The 19,822-nt window shown below is 37.6% G+C and overlaps 1 protein-coding gene across 3 annotated transcripts in view; it reads left to right on the top strand.

Moving 5' to 3' along the window:
- The window catches only part of LOC136864314 (tyrosine-protein kinase transmembrane receptor Ror), a 245,381-nt gene that overhangs the window by 52,002 nt on the left and 173,557 nt on the right, over positions 1 to 19,822 (top strand). The gene's annotated exons all lie outside the window — the stretch shown is intronic.

Genomic DNA, 19,822 nt, shown 5'->3' on the forward strand with positions numbered 1-19,822 from the left:
AATGGAACCATGAAACTACTTGTGATTAGTACCATCACGCGGGGAACACCATCGGTCGCCTTTACTTGCGAGTAGTACCACTATGTTAGGTACACAACAGGTTTGTGATTAGTAGCAGCGGAGTGTGGCTTACTGTGGGTTTACAATACCTGTGATTAGTACCACTATATGAGCGACACCGTGGGTCTGCGGTGCCTGTGATTAGTACCTGCTATGTGAGGAACACCACAGGAATACCGACGCCCGTGAAGAACACTATTGGTTTGCGTTGCCTATGAGTGGCGCCATTATGTGAGAAACACTATAGGTCTGCGTTACCTGTGCAACGTACGATACTTGTGAGTAGTATCATAATGTGTGGAACATGACAAATACCATGGTTCTACTGTAGTAGCGGTTAGCATTATGAGGGGCTGTTGATTTGGATTTTGGACCCCTTTAGACATCAAGCATCATCGTTTCAAGAAAGTGCTTTAGAAGCAGTGCCTTGGTCAATAATACTATTGTTTTCAGATAGTTTCTGGGAAGGTGGGGCATTGCGGGTTGGATCTAATGATTGTCTTAATTTTATATTCATCCATGCACACTTCATCATCACGTTTTGAATTCTGGTCTGTAGATTATTTTGGACTTTTATATTATTACATTTTGTCTCATTTCGTTCCATTAGGGGCCAATGACGTAGATGCTAGGCCCCTTTAAATGACAAGCACCATCATCATCGAAAGTCTGTTTGACCAACTATTATTGAAAACTCCTTGAAAATTAATGAAGTATCTGCAGTTAAGCAGAATATGTTAAGATTTAGGAGCACATGTGTATTTGAAATCTTAAAAAAACTATGTATCATATGTAACCCCTCTTCATAATTGATACATTCAGTGGAATACTCTTACAGCATTGGTTTTTGCAGTAATGTTCAGTATTCTTCATTATGTGGCACATTCATTCCTAAAACCTTACTTAATACAGTGAGTCTGTCTTGTATATAATTTTATTTGATATTGTCTTGCCTCATAATTTTTTTCTGTAGTTAATTATTCAACCAATTTGATGTAGATTATTCAACCATTTCTTTATTGTCGGTGAATCTATAAATTGTGGATCAGTTGTACATTACTTCAATTTTACGATGGTATTAGGAAATTGCATGGACATTAAGTATTGTGCAAAGATAAAAGCATAGAAATTTCATGGCATTCTGACTACAATGTCCAAACTGTTTCTAGTGAGTTCTATGACTTAATTGCACATTCCTATCATGATTGAAAGTTTAATTTTGTACATCACTTGCTTAAAATCCTATTATTCAGTTTAATGGTTCCGGTAGAATGTATGTAGACTGGATATAAACTACTTCTTGAAAAATGCTGCATTTGGTGAGGGGTGGAATTCTCAGTCCAAGATGGAATCAAATGGAACCTGATGGTGAAAGAAGAAATTGAAGTTAACGCAAAGTTCACTCCACTTTCTTTTTCTTCCGAGAATTAATTAATTTTGTGCATTAGGTGTCACTACTCTACCTGTCTTAATTAAATATATTTCTACTCTGTGGACTTTAGCTTCATCAGATATTTCCCAAAATTCTTACTTACTTCTTTGTTAATGATAGTGCCGAAATCTCTTGCAATTAGGGTTATCTAGAATTGGGGGCGATGACCTTAGATGTTACGCCCCTTTAAACAACAAGCATCATCATCATCATCATCACATTATCTAGAATTTCATTATTAATTACCCGAGGTCTACTGAAAGGTTCCGACCTCGTTCGAATGTTTGGTGGCTCGCTTCCCACAGTGAGTTGTCATGCCACGGAGCGCAAGATGAGCTTGCAATAAGGAATATGGTTGCACTCCATCTTGTAGTTGCAATTTTTAGCAAGGTAGAATTATGGGTTCAAGGCATCTCCTTTCTGAAGCACATGGTGATATGTAAGTGAAGTTTGATGACTTGGCAGAACAGGCAAAGAAGGTAGGTCTATCAATCAACTGGAAAAGGGCAAAAGCTTTAAGAAGTGGTACCACCATATTGGAGCCAGGCAGTGAGGAAATTGTATAGTTTTACCTGCTTAGGCTTTGTAGTTGTTAAAGATGGAGGAGCTACACAGGTTGTCTCACAATGTATTTGCGAACAGCACATTTGTGTGATTCTATCCAGAGGGTAAGAGCAACAGAATACCTATCAGGACCTAACTCCACTTTAAAAACAATGTAAAATCAGTATTACTGTGTGGGTCAGAGACATGGAAGGTAAAAATAAATGTGATTACCAGTGATTACCACCAAGCTGCAGACATTGATCAACCACTGTTTGTGGAGGATTTTGAACATCTACTGGCTAGAAGTGTTTCCCAACCATAAACTCCGGAGAAGGATGTGAGAAATCGAGATGGTACATACAGTTCAAGTGCCGAAAATGGAAATGGATTGGTCGTACCCTGAGGAAGGGAAGTGAAGCCATCAAGGGAGATGCTTTGGACTGGAACCCACAGAGGAAATGGAAGAATGGGAGACATAGGCACTCGTGGTGAAGATCTGTCCACACCAAGGCACTGGAAAAAGGAAAGACCCGAAATGTAGTCAAGTCAAAGAATCAAAGAAATTTTTATTAAAGTAATTAAAGAATTGTATATTTGAAGAAGGAAACCTAATGTCTACTGTTCATTGTACATTTCAAACTGTTTGGTAAAACGGCACGAAAATTGTTTAACAATTCAATAATAAAGGTGGTTTGAAAGCTCTAATAATATTTTTAAAATGAAGGTTTTTTAATGATGTAAGTTGTAAAGGAGTATCCTAGTTCATGAACCTTATTTCATGGTATGAGCTGAGGACTGTTACGGGAAGTAAAGCAGCGAGGAATTTGTGCCAAGTTCTGAACCTCTAAAAAAATTTAAACTGCATCACAGCATTTCATATTGTAAAGTCAGTAGCTAAGTAATGAACATACTCTGTATTAAAAAAAAACTTGCTATTATTAGGTGTAAACTAATATATGTAAATGTTAGTGACAATTGTGAATGAACAAACTACTGACTTGCAGTCTCGCAAGAAGTGACAGCGGACATACAAAATTTAGCATTGGTAGCATTCAGAATTATTCTGAAAGCAAAACCTATTTGATCCAGGACAAGGCTTCAAGTCTCTGTCTCTTCAGTGTTCGATTGTTAGTGGTGGGAGGGAATTTTATCAGGAGGATGGCATTGTCCTTTTAAATCTGACCTAATCTGAATGGATGAGGTAGAAAATTGAAAAGTGATTCTGTTCGGTCTGTTTGAATGGATGTGGGTTCAGTTCTCTATCAGGAAGTCAGAGACATATGGCTCTGGAATTCACTCAGCTTTCAACAGAAATGTAAGAAATATAATTTGTTTGCTATTATAGTTAAACATAATGCTACAGCTGTTGTCTTCAATATGTAGAGACTACCTCTTCAGGTTTCTTGACTTGTACAGAGACTGATTTTAGGTATCGTTTAGGTACTAGCTGTTGTTTGTTATTAAAAGAAACTTAATTCATAACCACTATGATGCTCTTGAAAAGTGACTGAAATGCAGTAATACTATAGTTAGGATAGCTACTGTTACTAGGTGCATCAAATTTAAACAGGAATTTAAAATTAGCGGCTCTGGTAGCAAACGGAAATGGGTGGGGCTTTGAGAGGATGTTGGCAGGGATATCTGATGGTTTTCCGTGGTTTCCCATTTTCACACCAGGCAAATGCTGGGGCCGTACCTTAATTAAGGCCACGGCCACTTCCTTCCCACTCCCAGCCCAGCCCTTCCCTGTCCCATCGTCGCCATAAGACCTATCTGTATCGGTGCAACGTAAAGCAACTAGCAAAAAAAGAAGACTTTTAAATTAATTCAAAGCAAGATGCACAATGAGTTAGGAAAAGGTGTGAAGAATCTCACATATTGTAAATTGCAATATATGCACTAAAACATAAAAATATCCACTAAGATAATTATGTGAAAAATTAAAAATTACCATGAAATAAATATAAATTTAACATTTTTGTTAAATTCTTTAATGCACTTTGTAAAAGCTACAAAGGAAATTGAAGCGATAATTTTGTCCTGCATTAATGTTATCTATAGATATTTATTCTAACTCTCTTTAACAAGGTCCCGGTTCTCTGCACAGATTAAGTCTTACTTTCACAATCAATTGTGTTTCTATTAGAGGAAACGATTAAGTACTTCTCCACATTCTGAGGCAACGTGGACTTCCTTTTATATGTGAGAAAATATCCTTTCTACTTCTCATGAAGTTACAGGTGCAAATTTTATAGCAGCAATCTCTGAAGCTGAAAATTCAGAAATACTGTGATCATATTCACCTTCCAGATTACTATTCACTTCAAGTGCAGATTCCAACCCTAGATTTCTTGCTTATACTTTTATTCAATTTTACCGTTATAGCTATTTCCACTTACCCTGGGATAATTTCCTTCATGGCCGACTTATAGACATCAAGAGCAGTGGTGATAGGCAATTCTCTTTCCTACAGATTTGATAGCAGTCCTTCAAAATTTGTTTTGATGATTACTGATGGACTCTGTTATTCAGCCGCATTGCATGCCTGGATAGCTGTCGGTATGATTTTTGCTTCTTCTTTAATCCGTAACATCTTCCAAACTGTAGTAGACAACTGTGTCCCCCATCTAGTTATTGTTGGTTCTGGAGACAAAGAAACACCTAGCAGCAGATCCTTAAAATGTTTGATCCTAGATGGTGCCTTTACGAAGGTCTTTACAGGAGAAATAACTGCATTTATTCTGTTAATCAATATCATACTACTTTTCCTATCCTATGAATTCCACATGCCAGTCAGGTAAATATGTTGTAACTTAGTCACTTGTTTAGATTTGTCGCCGTCAGTTAAAACACTTTTCTGATAAGTCGCTCTTTACATGTGTTGTGTTATTTGAAAACTCTTTCCACAAGACACCTAAATATAACATCATGGTCTTAAATAAAAAAATATCATTTAAACATTCTTTAAATTTACATTACTGTAGTACATTACTTTTGCCTACGTGTTTATTGCACACTCTGCACAATACTTGTTTTCCTTCTATGTATAAGGTTGGTTCTCCAGGTATCCACTACTGAAGCAGAATACTTTCAGCTGTTTTTTTTTCTTTTTTTCCAAATTTGGCACGACTTCTAGTGTTCACTGGTCTTCATTCAATGAAGAAATGAAGGTATAGGTTATAAATCCAACATGGCAGTGGCTTCGACAAGCTCACAATGCACCGAACAGTTTTGCCAACTTCAGCACATAATACACAGCTACTGCACAATACCAAAGTTGAAGACGAAGATGAATGATACAAAATATTGTTGTGGACAAGACCATTGATTGGTTAACAATCTGCTGCTAGGGGTTTCTTTACCTCCAGAACCAACAATAACTAGATGGGGGACACAGCTGTCTACTACCGTTTGGAAGATGTTGCAGAATAATGAAGAAGCAAAAATCATACCAACAGCTGTCCAGGCATGCAGTGCAGCTGAATAACAGAGTCCATCAGTATTCATCAAAACAAGTTTTGAAGGATATTGAGAAGGCCATAGGAATGAAGAAAATGGTGGTGGCATTCTTCAGTTTAAGGCTGTGTTGCTTTTAATTCTTCTATATATGTAAGAATGCTTTTTTGGGGCAGGTTGGTTGATGCCTTTGCAAGCATCGAGGAAGGATCTAGGTGGGTAGGTTGTAAGGTGGCAAGCATTGAGGAAGGATCTCTCCTCTTTGTTACTTCCGGTCTCAAAAAAAAACATTGGTTTCCTATGATTCCGACACCTGAACCATATTATTTTTTACCAAAAAATATATAATTTGCTGTTAAGCATTTATATGCAAATATGTCAAGAACATGGACATATTATGCATATATGCATTTATATGTACTATGAAATTTAGTCATTCAGTTTCAAATGCCATAAATCACCTTTATTTTTTATGGGCATATTATACCTCAAATAAAAGAAAACATGCAAATGTGCCAAAATCTGCCTTCTAGTTATCACAAATGACTACCTGAAGCCTCATTGGTTAATAATTCACAATCGGAACATTCCAGAATAACACACACAATCAATTACTGAGATACTCAAAGAACTCTCCACGTGTTACAGATTGACACAGGTCTCCTCTTGATAGGGTAGATAAAAACAAAACACTGCAGCATACAAAAAACTGGTTAACACAGGTGACAACTTGCCTTGGCATTGTCACTCAACTTCGTTCTAAGACGTGCAGCAGTAGTTGTTCCAGGGGAGAAAATTATATTGTCGCTGCTCCACACCACCACTGAAATGCATGTAGTTAATGTGATGGGGGCATTAAACATATATAAAATAAAATGATTTGTTAAGACTTCCTCTTTCCAAGTCACATACTGTAGATACAAATAGTTCCCTAATGGTTAAAAAGATACTGTTAGGAACTGAGTGAGACCTGCACAAAACTCGAATGAACAGAAGCAAAAACACTTCAATGTAAGAAAAAAAATATGAAACCAATGTACTTACTGCACAGAAGCTTTAAATAATTCTCTTTTATGTCTGGAAATAAAGTTAAGAACATCAGCTGTAAAGACAAGTTAAATGTATCATGAGTTCATTTCTACTAAAGGTAAGAATAAAGCAGTCAAACTGAACATGAATGAAGAGAGTGGAATTTAGATATCTTTTATAGGAAAATTATCTTCTCACTCTCATAGGTATATTCCAGAAAATCACTTTTATACTTTTACATTCTTTAAACTCTTTAAAGAGAAACCATTCACGTATCAACAACTTCAAAACTCCTTCACATGAGAGCAGTAAATGTCCAACACTTGTATAGATCTATACAACATTTAGAAGTCGCTAGCTAAATAAGAAAGGAAGATCTACACCAGGTATGGAGGTTGGTGCTGCAGGGTTAATCCATAAGCACAAAGGGAAGTTTTCGTCTTGTAGTAACCTGAAAATTGTTTGTGCCTGTTTCTGAAAACTGAGATTCTCAGCATGCTGCTAGTTGCTCAGTCTTGACCGAATAATTGTATAGTGTTTCTTTTTTAGGTTCTGGGCTATAATTTGGATCGTAGGAAGTGGATGGTTTGGGTAATTCATCTGCCTGTTAATCTGATGAAGTGGTTTCTTCTGTAAAGGTGAACTAGGGATTGGGAGTTCAGGTCAGTGTGGTATGGATTTTATAGTAGATTGGACATTAATATATATACATGTATAATTTCCACATTTTTTTTCCAAATTTGAAGACATCATCATGATCATCATTTCTTCACTCCAGCAAGCCGGGTGTGGTTGTGTACGAGCCTCCTCCAGTTTGTTCTATCCATCCACAGATGCTGCTCATATATGCGACACCAGTTCACATCTCTAATTTCAAGGTCCTTCATTATCTGTTTCTCCCAAACATCACGAGGTCTTCCTCTTGGTCTCTTCGCAGGAACATTGTGGTCAAAGTATGTTCAAGGAGTCCTGTGAGGGTTCATTCTTTTCATGTGCCATACCGTTACAATTTCTTCACTTCTAGAGTCTCCAGCAAGCTTTTTTCCAATCCAAGCTGTTGTCGGATATCCACATTCCTTATTTTATCCATTTTTGTTTTTTGTAGACAAGAATGGAGGAACTTCATTTCTGTTGCCTGAAGACGACTCTTTGTTGGTCCAGTAAGTGTTGCTGCTTCCAGGCCGTACATCAATATAGGTACTATATATATTTTGTACAAGCTGATCTTGGAAACTAACGGAAATGTTTCATTCCAAAGTATTTGACGTACAGCGTGATAGAATTTGGAAGCTTTCTGTATTCTGTTACTAATCTTTTGATGTATGGTATTGTTTGACGACAGAACACTACCTAAATACTGGAAGTTGTCTACAATATCCATCTCCTCATCTCCAATTCTTAGATGAACAGTTGGAGAGTTTCTACTCATTACCAAGTCAACTGTCTTCGTTTTGCTGATTTTGAGACCTAAGGTTGTAAAAGCTTCATGCGAGAAATCTAGTCTAGTTTGTACTTCTGCTTCTGTCTCACCCCATACCATTACATCATCAGCAAAAACCAGGGCATTAGTTGTTGGATTCTTTCTCTTAACTGCTTTTAAAACTTCATCCATTATGATTATGAAGAGAAGTGGTGAAGGACAACTTCCTTGCTGGACTCCACTTTTCGTTTCAAACCAACCTGACCTTCCATCCTGGACCTGGACACAACATTTGGTTTCATCATATAATCATTGTACTCGTGCTATGATGTCATCGGGCACTTTCATATGTCTCAAACATTCCCGTACATGCCTGCGTGGCACATGGTTATATACTTTCTCGATGTCCAGAAAAACAGTTATAAGTGTTTTACCTTTCTCCCAATACTTCTCATAGAGCATTCTGGTGGCAAAAATAAGGTCTGTAGTTGATCTATGAGGTCCTCCTCAAGTGTAGGTTCAACATATTTTCTAATCCTGCTCTCAAGGATGGATTTGAAGATTTTGAGGCCATGTGACAGCAGAGTTATACCTCTGTAGTTGGTACATTTCTATCACCTTTTTTCAACAATGGGATGATGACTCCTTGCTTCCAGTCATTGGGTATTACATTCTCTTTCCAGATTCTATTTAGTGCCCTGTACATCTACTGTTGTCCTACCTCTCCTATTGCTTTGATCATCTCAACACTTAATTCATCTGATCCAGTTGATGTGTTGTTTTTCAGCTTAGATATTGCTGTCTCTACTTCCATCCATGTCAGACTAGTGGTATTTGTCACCACACACACTATCCTCCACCACAATAACACGCAGTTACTTACACATGGCAGATGCCGCCCACCCTCATCGGAGGGTCTGCCTACAAGGGCTGCACCCGGCTAGAAATAGCCACACGAAATTATTATTTTTAGTGGTATTTGTGCTGCCAAAATCATAAGGTTCGTCGTCTAATGGAGTGACATTTTCATAACAATTCAGCGAAGTTTCAAAGTGCCTTTGGAACTCCTGTAATATTTTGGTCTTATCCCTAATCACCTCACCATTAGGAAGTTCTACAGATTGGATAGATTCATTTTGAGTTCTTCTATTCTTAACAATACTGTATACTTTATAATATGTGCGTGCTGCCAGTTGCTACTTACGGTCTGGAAACGATGACTCTGACGAAGGAAAGTGCTCGCAAGCTTCAGCGAACACAATGAGCCATGGACCGACAGATGTTAGGGATAAGATCCGTTCAGAGGACATCAGGAGAAGAACTAATTTAACAGATGTCCTATGGGGAGTAGCAAGACTAAAATGGCAATGGGTAGGACATGTAGCTCGACAAGACTACAACAGGTGGACCTCTAGGATTGTTCACTGGAGACCATGGGAACATAAGAGAGGCATTGGAAGACCCCAGAAGAGATGGCTCGACGACATAAAGCTGTTGGCTGAAACATGCTAGTTCCAAGTGTCTCAAGACCGAAGACGATGAAAGCATATGGAAGAGGCCTATATCCAGCAGTGGATTGAAATAGGCTAGAAAAGAAGAAGAAGACTGTATAACAGTTTTTCATTTCCATCCTGTATTATTTTGGTAGCCAGATCTTCCTTGCATTTCTGCTTTTCAGCGACAACCAACTGTTTGACCTGTAATTTTTTCTTTCTGTAAAGTGACAGCTTCTCCTCTATTTCATGTTGATCTCCCCGCATTCTTGCTTGATATAAGGATCTTCTTGCATGGTTTTTGTCATTGATAGCCTTTTTAATATCATCATTCCACCAGGCCGTTTCTTTAGGTTTTCTTATTTGACTCTGTCGTCCACATTCTTTTTCTGCTGTACCAACCACAACCTCCTTTAGAATATCCAATTCTTCATCTACCAATTTCAGTTCTTCTCTCGGCAACAACCTGCAGACACGTTCCCTGAATTCTTCCTTTACACTTGGTTTGGTTAGTTGCCAAGTTTTTATTTTTGGGACTCTTTTGTTACAGACTTTGGGAGGGCTTTCCTCTGCAATAACTGCAACCAACAGTCTATGGTCTCCACCAAGGTCTTCACTTGGAATGACCTTAACATCATTGAAATTTTTCCATACATTTTGATCTATCAGAATTTGAAGTGCGGGTATTTGCCTTCAATCAATCAATCAATCAATCAATCAATCAATCACCACTGATCTGCATTTATGGCAGTCACCCAGGTGGCAGATTACCTATCTGTTGTTTACCTAGTCTTTTCTCAAATAATTGCAAGGAATTAGGAAATTTATTGAACTCCCTTAGTAAATTATTCCAATCCCTAATTCCTCTTCCTGTAAAGGAATATTCACCCCAATTTGTCCTCTTGAATTCCAACTTTATCTTCATTTTGCGATCTTTCGTACTTTTAAAGACACCACTCAAACTTATTCATCTACTAATGTCATTCCATGCCATCTTTCCACTGACAGCTCGGAACATACCACTTATTACAAGTAATGAAAATCATGGTAAATCTGTATTGAAAATAATCTTATGAAAAATATGAGAAATTTATTTTTTCTTCCACCTATTCAGTACAACTCAATATTTAAGTTAGAGTTAAATCCTCATTAAAATAAGAATTGTTACTTGTTTCGCCCTTTCCTATGGGGCATCATCAGCCGTAGCATTACCTCAAACTATATCAGATACCTGATTTTTATTTTGGATCTGAAATATATTACATAATTGAATTAAAAAGACTTCATTTAAAAAAAAGCAGTCATTATATGAATAACTTGATTTAGATACAAGTGGAATTAACAGTGTTGATGGCATTGAGCCATGGTCAATGTTGAAAATGAATGAAAGTATAAAATATTGTTTACAAAATGTTGAAAGTTAATAGAGAACAGAGATAAAATTGATTATATAAAAACTTAGTAAGGAAATTCATTACAACACTGTGCCCTTCTTACGTAATATTGGACCTTAGCGTGTGTACTTGATATAGTCTTATTCAAAAGATTTTGAATAAGTTCTGAGTTTATAGTTTGTAACTAGCCCAGAAAGACATTATTTTTATATCGTAGTTCTACTTGAACACCTATGTTGAACAGATTGTTAGAGAACAACATAATGAGGTTATTGAAATGTCATTAAACCATCTTCATATGTTGGGCAATATTCTGAGTTGATAGTGTGCCTGGCACAGAAGGAAGTTGTTTTCATGTCGTAGTTCTGCTTGAGAACCTATGTTGAACAATTGAACAACAACTAATGAGAACTGTTCAAGTATCATTGGATCATCATCTTCTGTTGAACAATATTCTTTGTTGATGGTGTACTTCACTGTTAGTGTGTTCAGATGTTGATTTACTAGTTGAAAGGGGGGTTCTACTATAATCTATTAGTTTCATGGTCCGTATTGATAGTTCAAGTACAAGTATGAAGGATGAGTTCTCCACCTAATCAATACTTTATTTTACATAGTGTAAATAATTTACAGTGAAAGGGGGGGGGTTGTCAAACGGTGGCTTACTTGGTTGTCGAGTATGGCTGAAAAATTCTCGTTGCAAATCCTTAAGACGATAGCTGGGCAGGGTTGGCATGTTCTACTCACAAGCTGACCAATCCCTCTCTTCTTTGACCAGGGTTGCTCGTATGTCAGGTCTTGAGGCGCGTTCCTGACATCGGCCCAATCCCCCCTTAATCCAGAATGGGCCGGACCTAGTTTCTCTGACGTCAAGGTTGGGCACTTGATCTTCAAGTGTCCCGCTCTTCCACACTGGTGGCACTTCCTAACTGCGCTGGTCTCTTCTGTACCTTCGCTCTTGCGTTCCTCCTCCAGCTGGGCGATGATTCTGTGTAAATCATCAAAGGATCTGGGTTGTGATACTTTCACTAGGGGGCGAATCTTATCGTGGAGTAGCTCTGTGATATCTGGTAAGATCTCGTTTTTGCTTCCTTACGGACACAGATGCTTGAAAAATTGTACTTCTGTAGGACGAAGGCGCTAGCTCTCATGCCAATGGGTTGTGCCTCAGTCAGTAGCTTCCTTTTCACGGAGTTCTTTACCCCTTCTGAATTAAACGTAGCGAGGAATTCCCTCTTGAAGTCCGTCTGGTTTACATTTAAAACTTAAATCTTTTGAATAAGACTATATCAAGAACACATGCCAGGATCCAGTATTATGTGAAAAGGGCACAGTGTTGGAATGCATTTTCTTACTAAGTTTTTATATAATCAGTTTTATTTCTGTTCTCTATTCACTTTCATCATTTTGTAAATAATATTTAATACTTCCATTCATATTCAACATTGACCATGGCTCAATGCCATCAACATTGTTAATTCCACTTGTATCTAAATCAAGTTACTCTTGTAATGACTGCTTTTTTAGGTGAAAACATATTCAGTAGTTTTAGATTAAAAAAATTCAGGTACCTGATATGGTTTGAGGTAATGCTAAGGCTGATGCCCCATAGGAAAGGGTTAAACATATACCAATTTTTATTTTAATGAGGATATAACTCTAACTTAAATATTGAGTTGTATTGAATAGGTGGAAGAAAAATGAATTTCTCATATTTTTCATAACATACCGCTTAGTCGAGCAGCTCGTCTCCTTTCTCCCAAGTCTTCCCAGATCAAACTTCGCAACATTTTCATAACACTACTCATTTGTTGAAAATTACCCAGAACAAATCGAGCTGTTTTTCTTTAGATTTTTTTCCAGTTCTCGAATCATGTAATCCTGGTGAGGGTCCCATACACTGGAACTCTAATCAGATGCGATTGTTAACCCTCTGCTGGGCGCGCCTTCTCTTGTAACTTGAGAGGGCGCGCGGCGCACTTCGTGCGCCATGCGGTTTTTCATTTTAAAATTGGTTTCTTGTTTATTTATACCTGAATATTTTTATTTAGGGACGTTCTTAAATAGTTTATTCATATATTTGAATTAAAAAACTCTATTTTTTATTTATTTGCTGATACAATGTTATGATAACTTGGCCATCGTATTATTTACAGAATTAATATTATAAGTTATCGAGACAACGTTCTAGTCTTGAGATATCGTTACTTGCGACAACGCAACTTTCACAGAGATAGTTAATCTTAGCATGCTTCTTGCAAACAAACTTCCTGCACTGATCACACACTATGGTCGTGTTCACATTCTTTGCTCGTCCACAAGCTTGACATCTGCCTCGGTTTTTTTTTTTTGGTATATTGCACAGGTTCCTCCACAACTTCTGCATGGTACCTGATGAGAAATGTCTTTATATCTAGGGGTATGCTTGGCATCATCGCGCGGACACTCAGTTGCTCTTTCATCAGTTGAAGATCTAGATTCCTGAGGTAAATCCTCCTCCTGCCTTAGGGTTGCTCTCATTGAACTGAAAAACAATTTGAGAATGTATACCAGCCATATTCATCAAAGCATAAAAGATCACCAAAGGCCATCTTTTCATGATCCTTGCCACTGTGTATGACGCACACATCTGATCCACGGTATCCACTCCCTCTTTATGCGACGTATTTGAGGCTTCGTTGATTGTGCCTGTGTCATGCATGGTAGAGAGTAATATTACAACTTTGTTCCTTTTAATAACTTGAGATACTAGAGTCAAATCTTTTTGGTAGCCGAATACTGATGATCCTACCTCTGCACATTATTGGGGCAGGAATTTAGCTGGTAATTCTTTCTTGTATTTTCTAAGAGTTCCAATACAAGTTATGCCCTTTTCAAGTAACTCCTTTGCTAAAGGCACACTTGTATACCTGTTGTCCAGTCAGGTTTCGGTTAGTACCTTTGATTGGGTCCACTAATCTGTGGACAATTGCAGATAGCGTATTTTTTACAGAGAAAGGGCCATCTGGCTGCTTGCCAAAGTATACTTCTATGTTGCTGGTGTAAAAGGTTTTAGCATCACAGAGTGCAAAGATCTTCAAACCGTATTTTGCTGGTTTATTTGGAATGTACTGTATGAATCCACATGGTCCTCTAAACGGTTCAAGTTTCTCATCTACAGCGACGTACTCACTCAACCAGTAGCTTGTTTTACCTGTCAAGCACATACCTGATAGGAGCAAGCTTCTCGGTTTTCAGTCTCTCAGCTCTGGTCTCCTTGTCATCGAACCGAATACAGCAAAGAATAAAGAGAAATCTCTTTGCACTCAAGCAAGCTCGGAGAATTTCAATTCCAGTCCCATCTGCAGTCCTAAGTTCATCGACATTAGTGTGGCTTAGTTTTTTCATGCCTAGTAAGTACAAGACACCAAAGACCGCCATCATTACACATCTCGTGTCCTTTGTGTCTCTTTCTCACGAGTACTGAATTTCATCCCAATGACCAGTTATAAATAAGTTAGTGCACCTAACAATTTCATCTATCATATCAGAATCTATGAAGAATAAAAATGCTTCAATTTCCTTTTTTTATATCTCTGTACCTTTGAACTGGAGTGGGTAATATCCTTCTTCAAAATGTTTTTGCGTTTAGTCATGCAGGCAGTAGAGAAATCAGTTTTCCTCCATTTCGTTTCCTTGTCTTTTCCTCCAAAATATAAACTTGATACAGCCTCACCAACATCATTGTTATCGTCACAAATCTGTTCTGAGTCAGTTTGATGGTCACTAAACTGAACTTCTTCATTCTCTGCATCAGAAAATTCACTGTCAATGTCCTCCTTGCTTGAATCAACTAGCCGATCATCTTGCAAGTTGTTTAGAATTTCACGGATAGCCTTGTCATCAATCAGCACCGACCTGAAAAAATTACTACTATAAGTATGTTATTCCTAATTCACCACCGAGTTGAAGGTTACAGAGAGGTAGCTCAACCATGTTTTCATCTACATAATGAAATGCAGAACAGATTTATAATAAGTCCATAGAAACGGCAAGAATTTCAAATGTGTTTCATTAACAAGCTCATAAATATTAAATATGAATCAAAGAGTATTGCCACAAAATTTATCAGTGATAGAAATAAACATAAAGACAAAAAAGTAACAAAGATAGTTGTATAGTTTTACTTACATGATCAGGCGCGCGGCGCACTCAGTGCACCAGTGGTGTATTGGAGAGGAAATGTGTTTCTAGTGTGGCGCCAAATGGAGCTGCAAAAATCACGTCTTCAACACACGACAGCAGACACTCCACTGGAGGAATAGGCGGGCTAACAAGAAAATGGCGCTCATCCCCTCCACACACCCCGTGAAAAAGGCGGTGCGCCAGCGCGCCCGGCGGAGGGTTAAATATTTGCCCACTGTTAACCTAGATACCCTTTAATGAAGCTTTGTCATATTTCTCAAATTTTAACTGGTGGTTAGTACAGGGGTCCTGACATGCAGAAATCTGGAAGTTGGTATTTTTCTGTTAATCTTCAAATCTAAAAAACGATACAAACAAGCTTTAAAAATTAATATTCTTGGTACTTCTTTGCGAGTACAAACTTTCTCGTATTAGCCCCCAAATGTAATCACCCATAATGTTCTCATTATATTGTCCTTGATAACGTTGCTCAAAGTCCATCACATCTTGGTGAAAACATTCCCTTTGCTCTTCTGAATATGCCCCCAAGTTATCTTTAAATTGGTCCAAGTGTCCATGCAACATGTGTACTTTAAGGGACATTCTGCAACCCTTGAATTCAAAGTTCTCAAACAAAGTGGAAATAAGCTCTTTGTAATTCTCAGCTTTCTTATTGCCAAGGAAGCCATGGATCACTGCTCTAAGGCTGTACCATGCTTGTTTGTCAAGGGTCTTGACTAATTGTACAAATTCTTCACTGGCCATTATTTTCTTTATTTGATGCCCAACGAAAATACCAGCTTTAGTTGTAGCTTCTGTCAGTTTAGGAAGAAAAGTCCTCAAATATTGAAAAGCTTCAGAATCTTGATGAGCCTTTAGAAACTGCTTTTTGAGGCCTAGTTTGATATGCAACAGAGCAATCAAAACATGATCGGGCTCCACAGTCTGTTTCCACCTGACATTATGTTTTCCTATCTGGAACTGCTGGTAGTATACACATCCGCTCTACTATCCCTTAAGTAAAGGTAGCATGGATATTTAATGTATCCACCTTGCCTTTCTTGCATTCCTGCAGAAAACTAATCATCTTGAAATCGCTTATCACTGGGCAGGCGTACTCTTCATACTTTATAGCTTGAAGCACCATTTTAACGCTTTTGTAATTTACTTTGAGTACGACAGAATGAGCTAGGGAAGAGGTGGAAATTTATTTCCATTGTGAAGGAGGACAACTTTTTATCTTTTTGTAGAGCTGTCGATGAAAAGACACCATTCGGAAGGAATGCAAGGGATTCCAATTTCATCAAACAACTCTCTCACATCAGTGCAATAACAAAGTCCATCTTCCTTAGTAAGAAAACCAGAAAACACTTCATGATGCTTTCTTTGGTCACTGACGCAAGTGTGATAAACGGATATAACTTGAAAACAATATTCTCTCACCCTTGGGTAAATAATGGAAGTATCGAGCTCAAATTATTATTATTATTATTATTATTGTTGTTGTTGTTGTTGTTGTTGTTGTAATGTGTGGCTATGAAGTGTTTACATCCAGTTAGTATTATTATTATTATTATTATTATTATTATTATTATTATTATTATTATTATTATTATTACATCAAATGTACATACAATATGATCGTCTGGTTTGTGAGGTTATGTCATGAAACATGTGCTCTACATAAATATTTATGAGTTCAGTTAATGTAAATACCTGTAAATTAATATTATATAATTTATTATTACTTGTATATGATGTGTAATCCGCTACAGAATTGTGAAACACACTGTACCATCCAGAATGGCTCTAGGTCAGACGAGATGATGGTAGAATATTCTGTACATTATAACCCTGTTGTTAGGCACTCAAGAATTTATGACCGGGCGAGTTGGCTGTGCGCGTAGAGGCGCACGGCTGTGAAGCTTGCATCCGGGAGATAGTAGGTTCGAATCCCACTATCGGCAGCCCTGAAAATGGTTTTCCGTGGTTTCCCATTTTCACACCAGGCAAATGCTGGGGCTGTACCTTAAGGCCACGGCCGCTTCCTTCCAACTCCCAGGCCTTTCCTATCCCATCGTCGCCATAAGACCTATCTGTGTCGGTGCGACGTAAAGCCCACAGCAAAAGAAAAGAATTTATGAGAAGGTATTTTTGTAACGTTTCTTTCTAGAAGCCTTGCCAGGCACCTACATAAAGAGGTGATCTTGATGGTAGAGACGAGTTATTGTTTAGTAGGTGTTTCACTGGTGAACACATGTTGTGATTAGGCTGACATGCCAATGTAGGCAGTCAACTGTTTCAACTGTGTTTTTAGGCTACAACCTCCAGGTGCTGTGATAGGCAATAGTTAAAATGGCGGCTTATTGATGTTTTCGGAGTAAAGTGTTTTGTTTGTGATACAGTGATTAAGGTTGTGTGCATTTAATTTGTGAATAATTTTAAATAAATCCATGTACGCAAGTTGACAGCATTTTGTGTGCGTCATTGTGGTTACATCATCACTTATGTTAATATTTGACTCGAGCAAATTCCACTTTTCTAGCCGTGAAGCTAATATTTCTGCTTTATTTTTAGGCAGATTTGGGTCTTTCACTAAATTGTTAAACTCTGTTGAATTAATGTGATGTCGATCAGTACACGCTGATTCGACCTTGAATTCGTTTTTACAATTTACGGACTTCGTCAGATCCGTATTGATACAGTTTAAGAACTTGTGTTAGGTTTAATGGTCTACCTAATCAATACTCTTCACTTTACAAGTGAAAACTGTTTAATATCAAAATATATTAAACATACATTAGAACATGTTTCATCTTATATTGAGACTTCTTCAGCCATAATGTCTCGTAACAGATTACGATACTCATTGTTGCTGTCTAATAATTTAAAAAAATGGAAGAACCCATGTCCTTTGAGAACTGTTTGAGAATACACCTTTTTTTGTTAGTTGCTTTATGTCGCATTGACACAGATAAGTCTTATGGCGACGATGGGATAAGAAAGGCCTAGGAGTTGGAAGGAAACGGCCATGGCCTTAATTAAGGTACAGCCCCAGCATTTGCCTGGTGTGAAAATGGGAAACCACGGAAAACCATCTTCAGGGCTGCCGACAGTGGGATTCGAACCCACTATCTCCCGGATGCAAGCTCACAGCCGCGTTCCTCTGACCGCACGGCCAACTCGTCCGGTTGAGAATACACCAAAGACAATAAATAATATTTACGTAAAATTTTCCATCCCTTCTTTGAAGAATTTTTTTTTTTTTTCTTCAAAGTTAAAATTTGAATGACATTTCTTGAAATTATGACATACGGTGCTGGTAGCTTCAGTGTACTGACTGAGGGAGATTTGAATTCTGGTCTCAGAATAGGAAAATGGGACCATATCCACATCGGAATATTTAAAAGCTTTAATTCTTATGAAAATTCCTTTCAAAAAATAAGCTATTTCTGGTAGAAGGAATCTAATGCTTCTGAGATAGCCTGTCGTATGACAATGATTTGCGCTGCATGACCACCATATTGATAGCTTAATTCTTATGAATATTCCTTTCAAAAGGCAAGGTCTGGAAAGAAAGAGATATATAAATAATGGGTTTAAAACCCTCGGAAATTAAAAAAATGAGTTTCCATCACGAATGCCTGACATAAAAGGTTATCATCAAATTTGGTGAAACTCCCTACAGCTGGTCCACATCCGAGCCTCGCTCTGACTTGCTTCTCACCACGCTACTGCGTGTATTATAATTATGTTTCCTCTCGCCTGGCGGAACTTGGCTAGGGGCGTAGGTGAGGAAGCAGTGCTATTAGTAGGGGAACGGGAAACAGGTCTGCCTATAGATAGAACGGGAGGGTGGGATGTTTGTTTTAGAGGAGGTAACTTCAAATTATTAATTTTTCGTGAGATAAGAGCAATGCTATGTGTTTATGTAACGGATTTTTGTTCTCTTGTACGTCATTCAAATTTTTGTTTGCGTTAATACTCTAGTCCAAACTTATATAAATATTTTCGTAATTGCTCATCAGATTCCCTTTGCTCACTTTTTTAAAATGGTCAAGTCTCTATTTATGTCAGTATTATTGGTGACCAGTATCTCACATATGGACACTCATAGCTGAATACTTCTTGTGTCTATTAGCATTGACGTGTTCCAGGTATCTAGTTTGAAAACTCCTACCTGTTTGCCCCACGTACGTGACAAAACATTGATCGCACTTAACTTTATAGATTCCTGAATCTAAGTAATTCTCTTTATTGTAATTTACACTATTATGGTTATAGAATATGTGACCATTATTGTTCTTTGTTGCAAATGAGACATGATAGTCGTGTTTCTTATATAATTTTGTGATTTGAAAAATCCCTGGGTTTATAAATGTAAAAGTTGCGTACTTTGAACTCTTGCGATTCTCTGGAGTTAGTCTTACGTTGTAATAGACAAGAAAAATGTTCCACCGATCAATACATTTATTGTGAATGAATTATTGTACTAGTACCGGTTTTGACCTATCTTGGCCATCGTCAGCTAACACACAAATTTACAGTCATAGGACAAAATTACAAAAATGTTACGTAATAGCATCCGGATGTCTAATGAAAAATGGAAGTAAAATATATTGCAGTATGTTGCGCTAAAATATCTCTGATTAAAAGTGGTGATGGTTAGAATAAACTAAAACCTATTGATTGAGCATGGACATGAGTACATAAACACATTAAAATATATATGCCACATCATAAGACACTAAAAAATATAGCACATTAAACACATTAAAACATGGTATATTTTAAAACGTCTATTAAAATTTGAGTTCATGTTGCGTTG

The sequence above is a fragment of the Anabrus simplex genome, chromosome 2 (assembly GCF_040414725.1).
Source record: "Anabrus simplex isolate iqAnaSimp1 chromosome 2, ASM4041472v1, whole genome shotgun sequence".
Taxonomy (NCBI): Eukaryota; Metazoa; Arthropoda; class Insecta; order Orthoptera; family Tettigoniidae; genus Anabrus; species Anabrus simplex.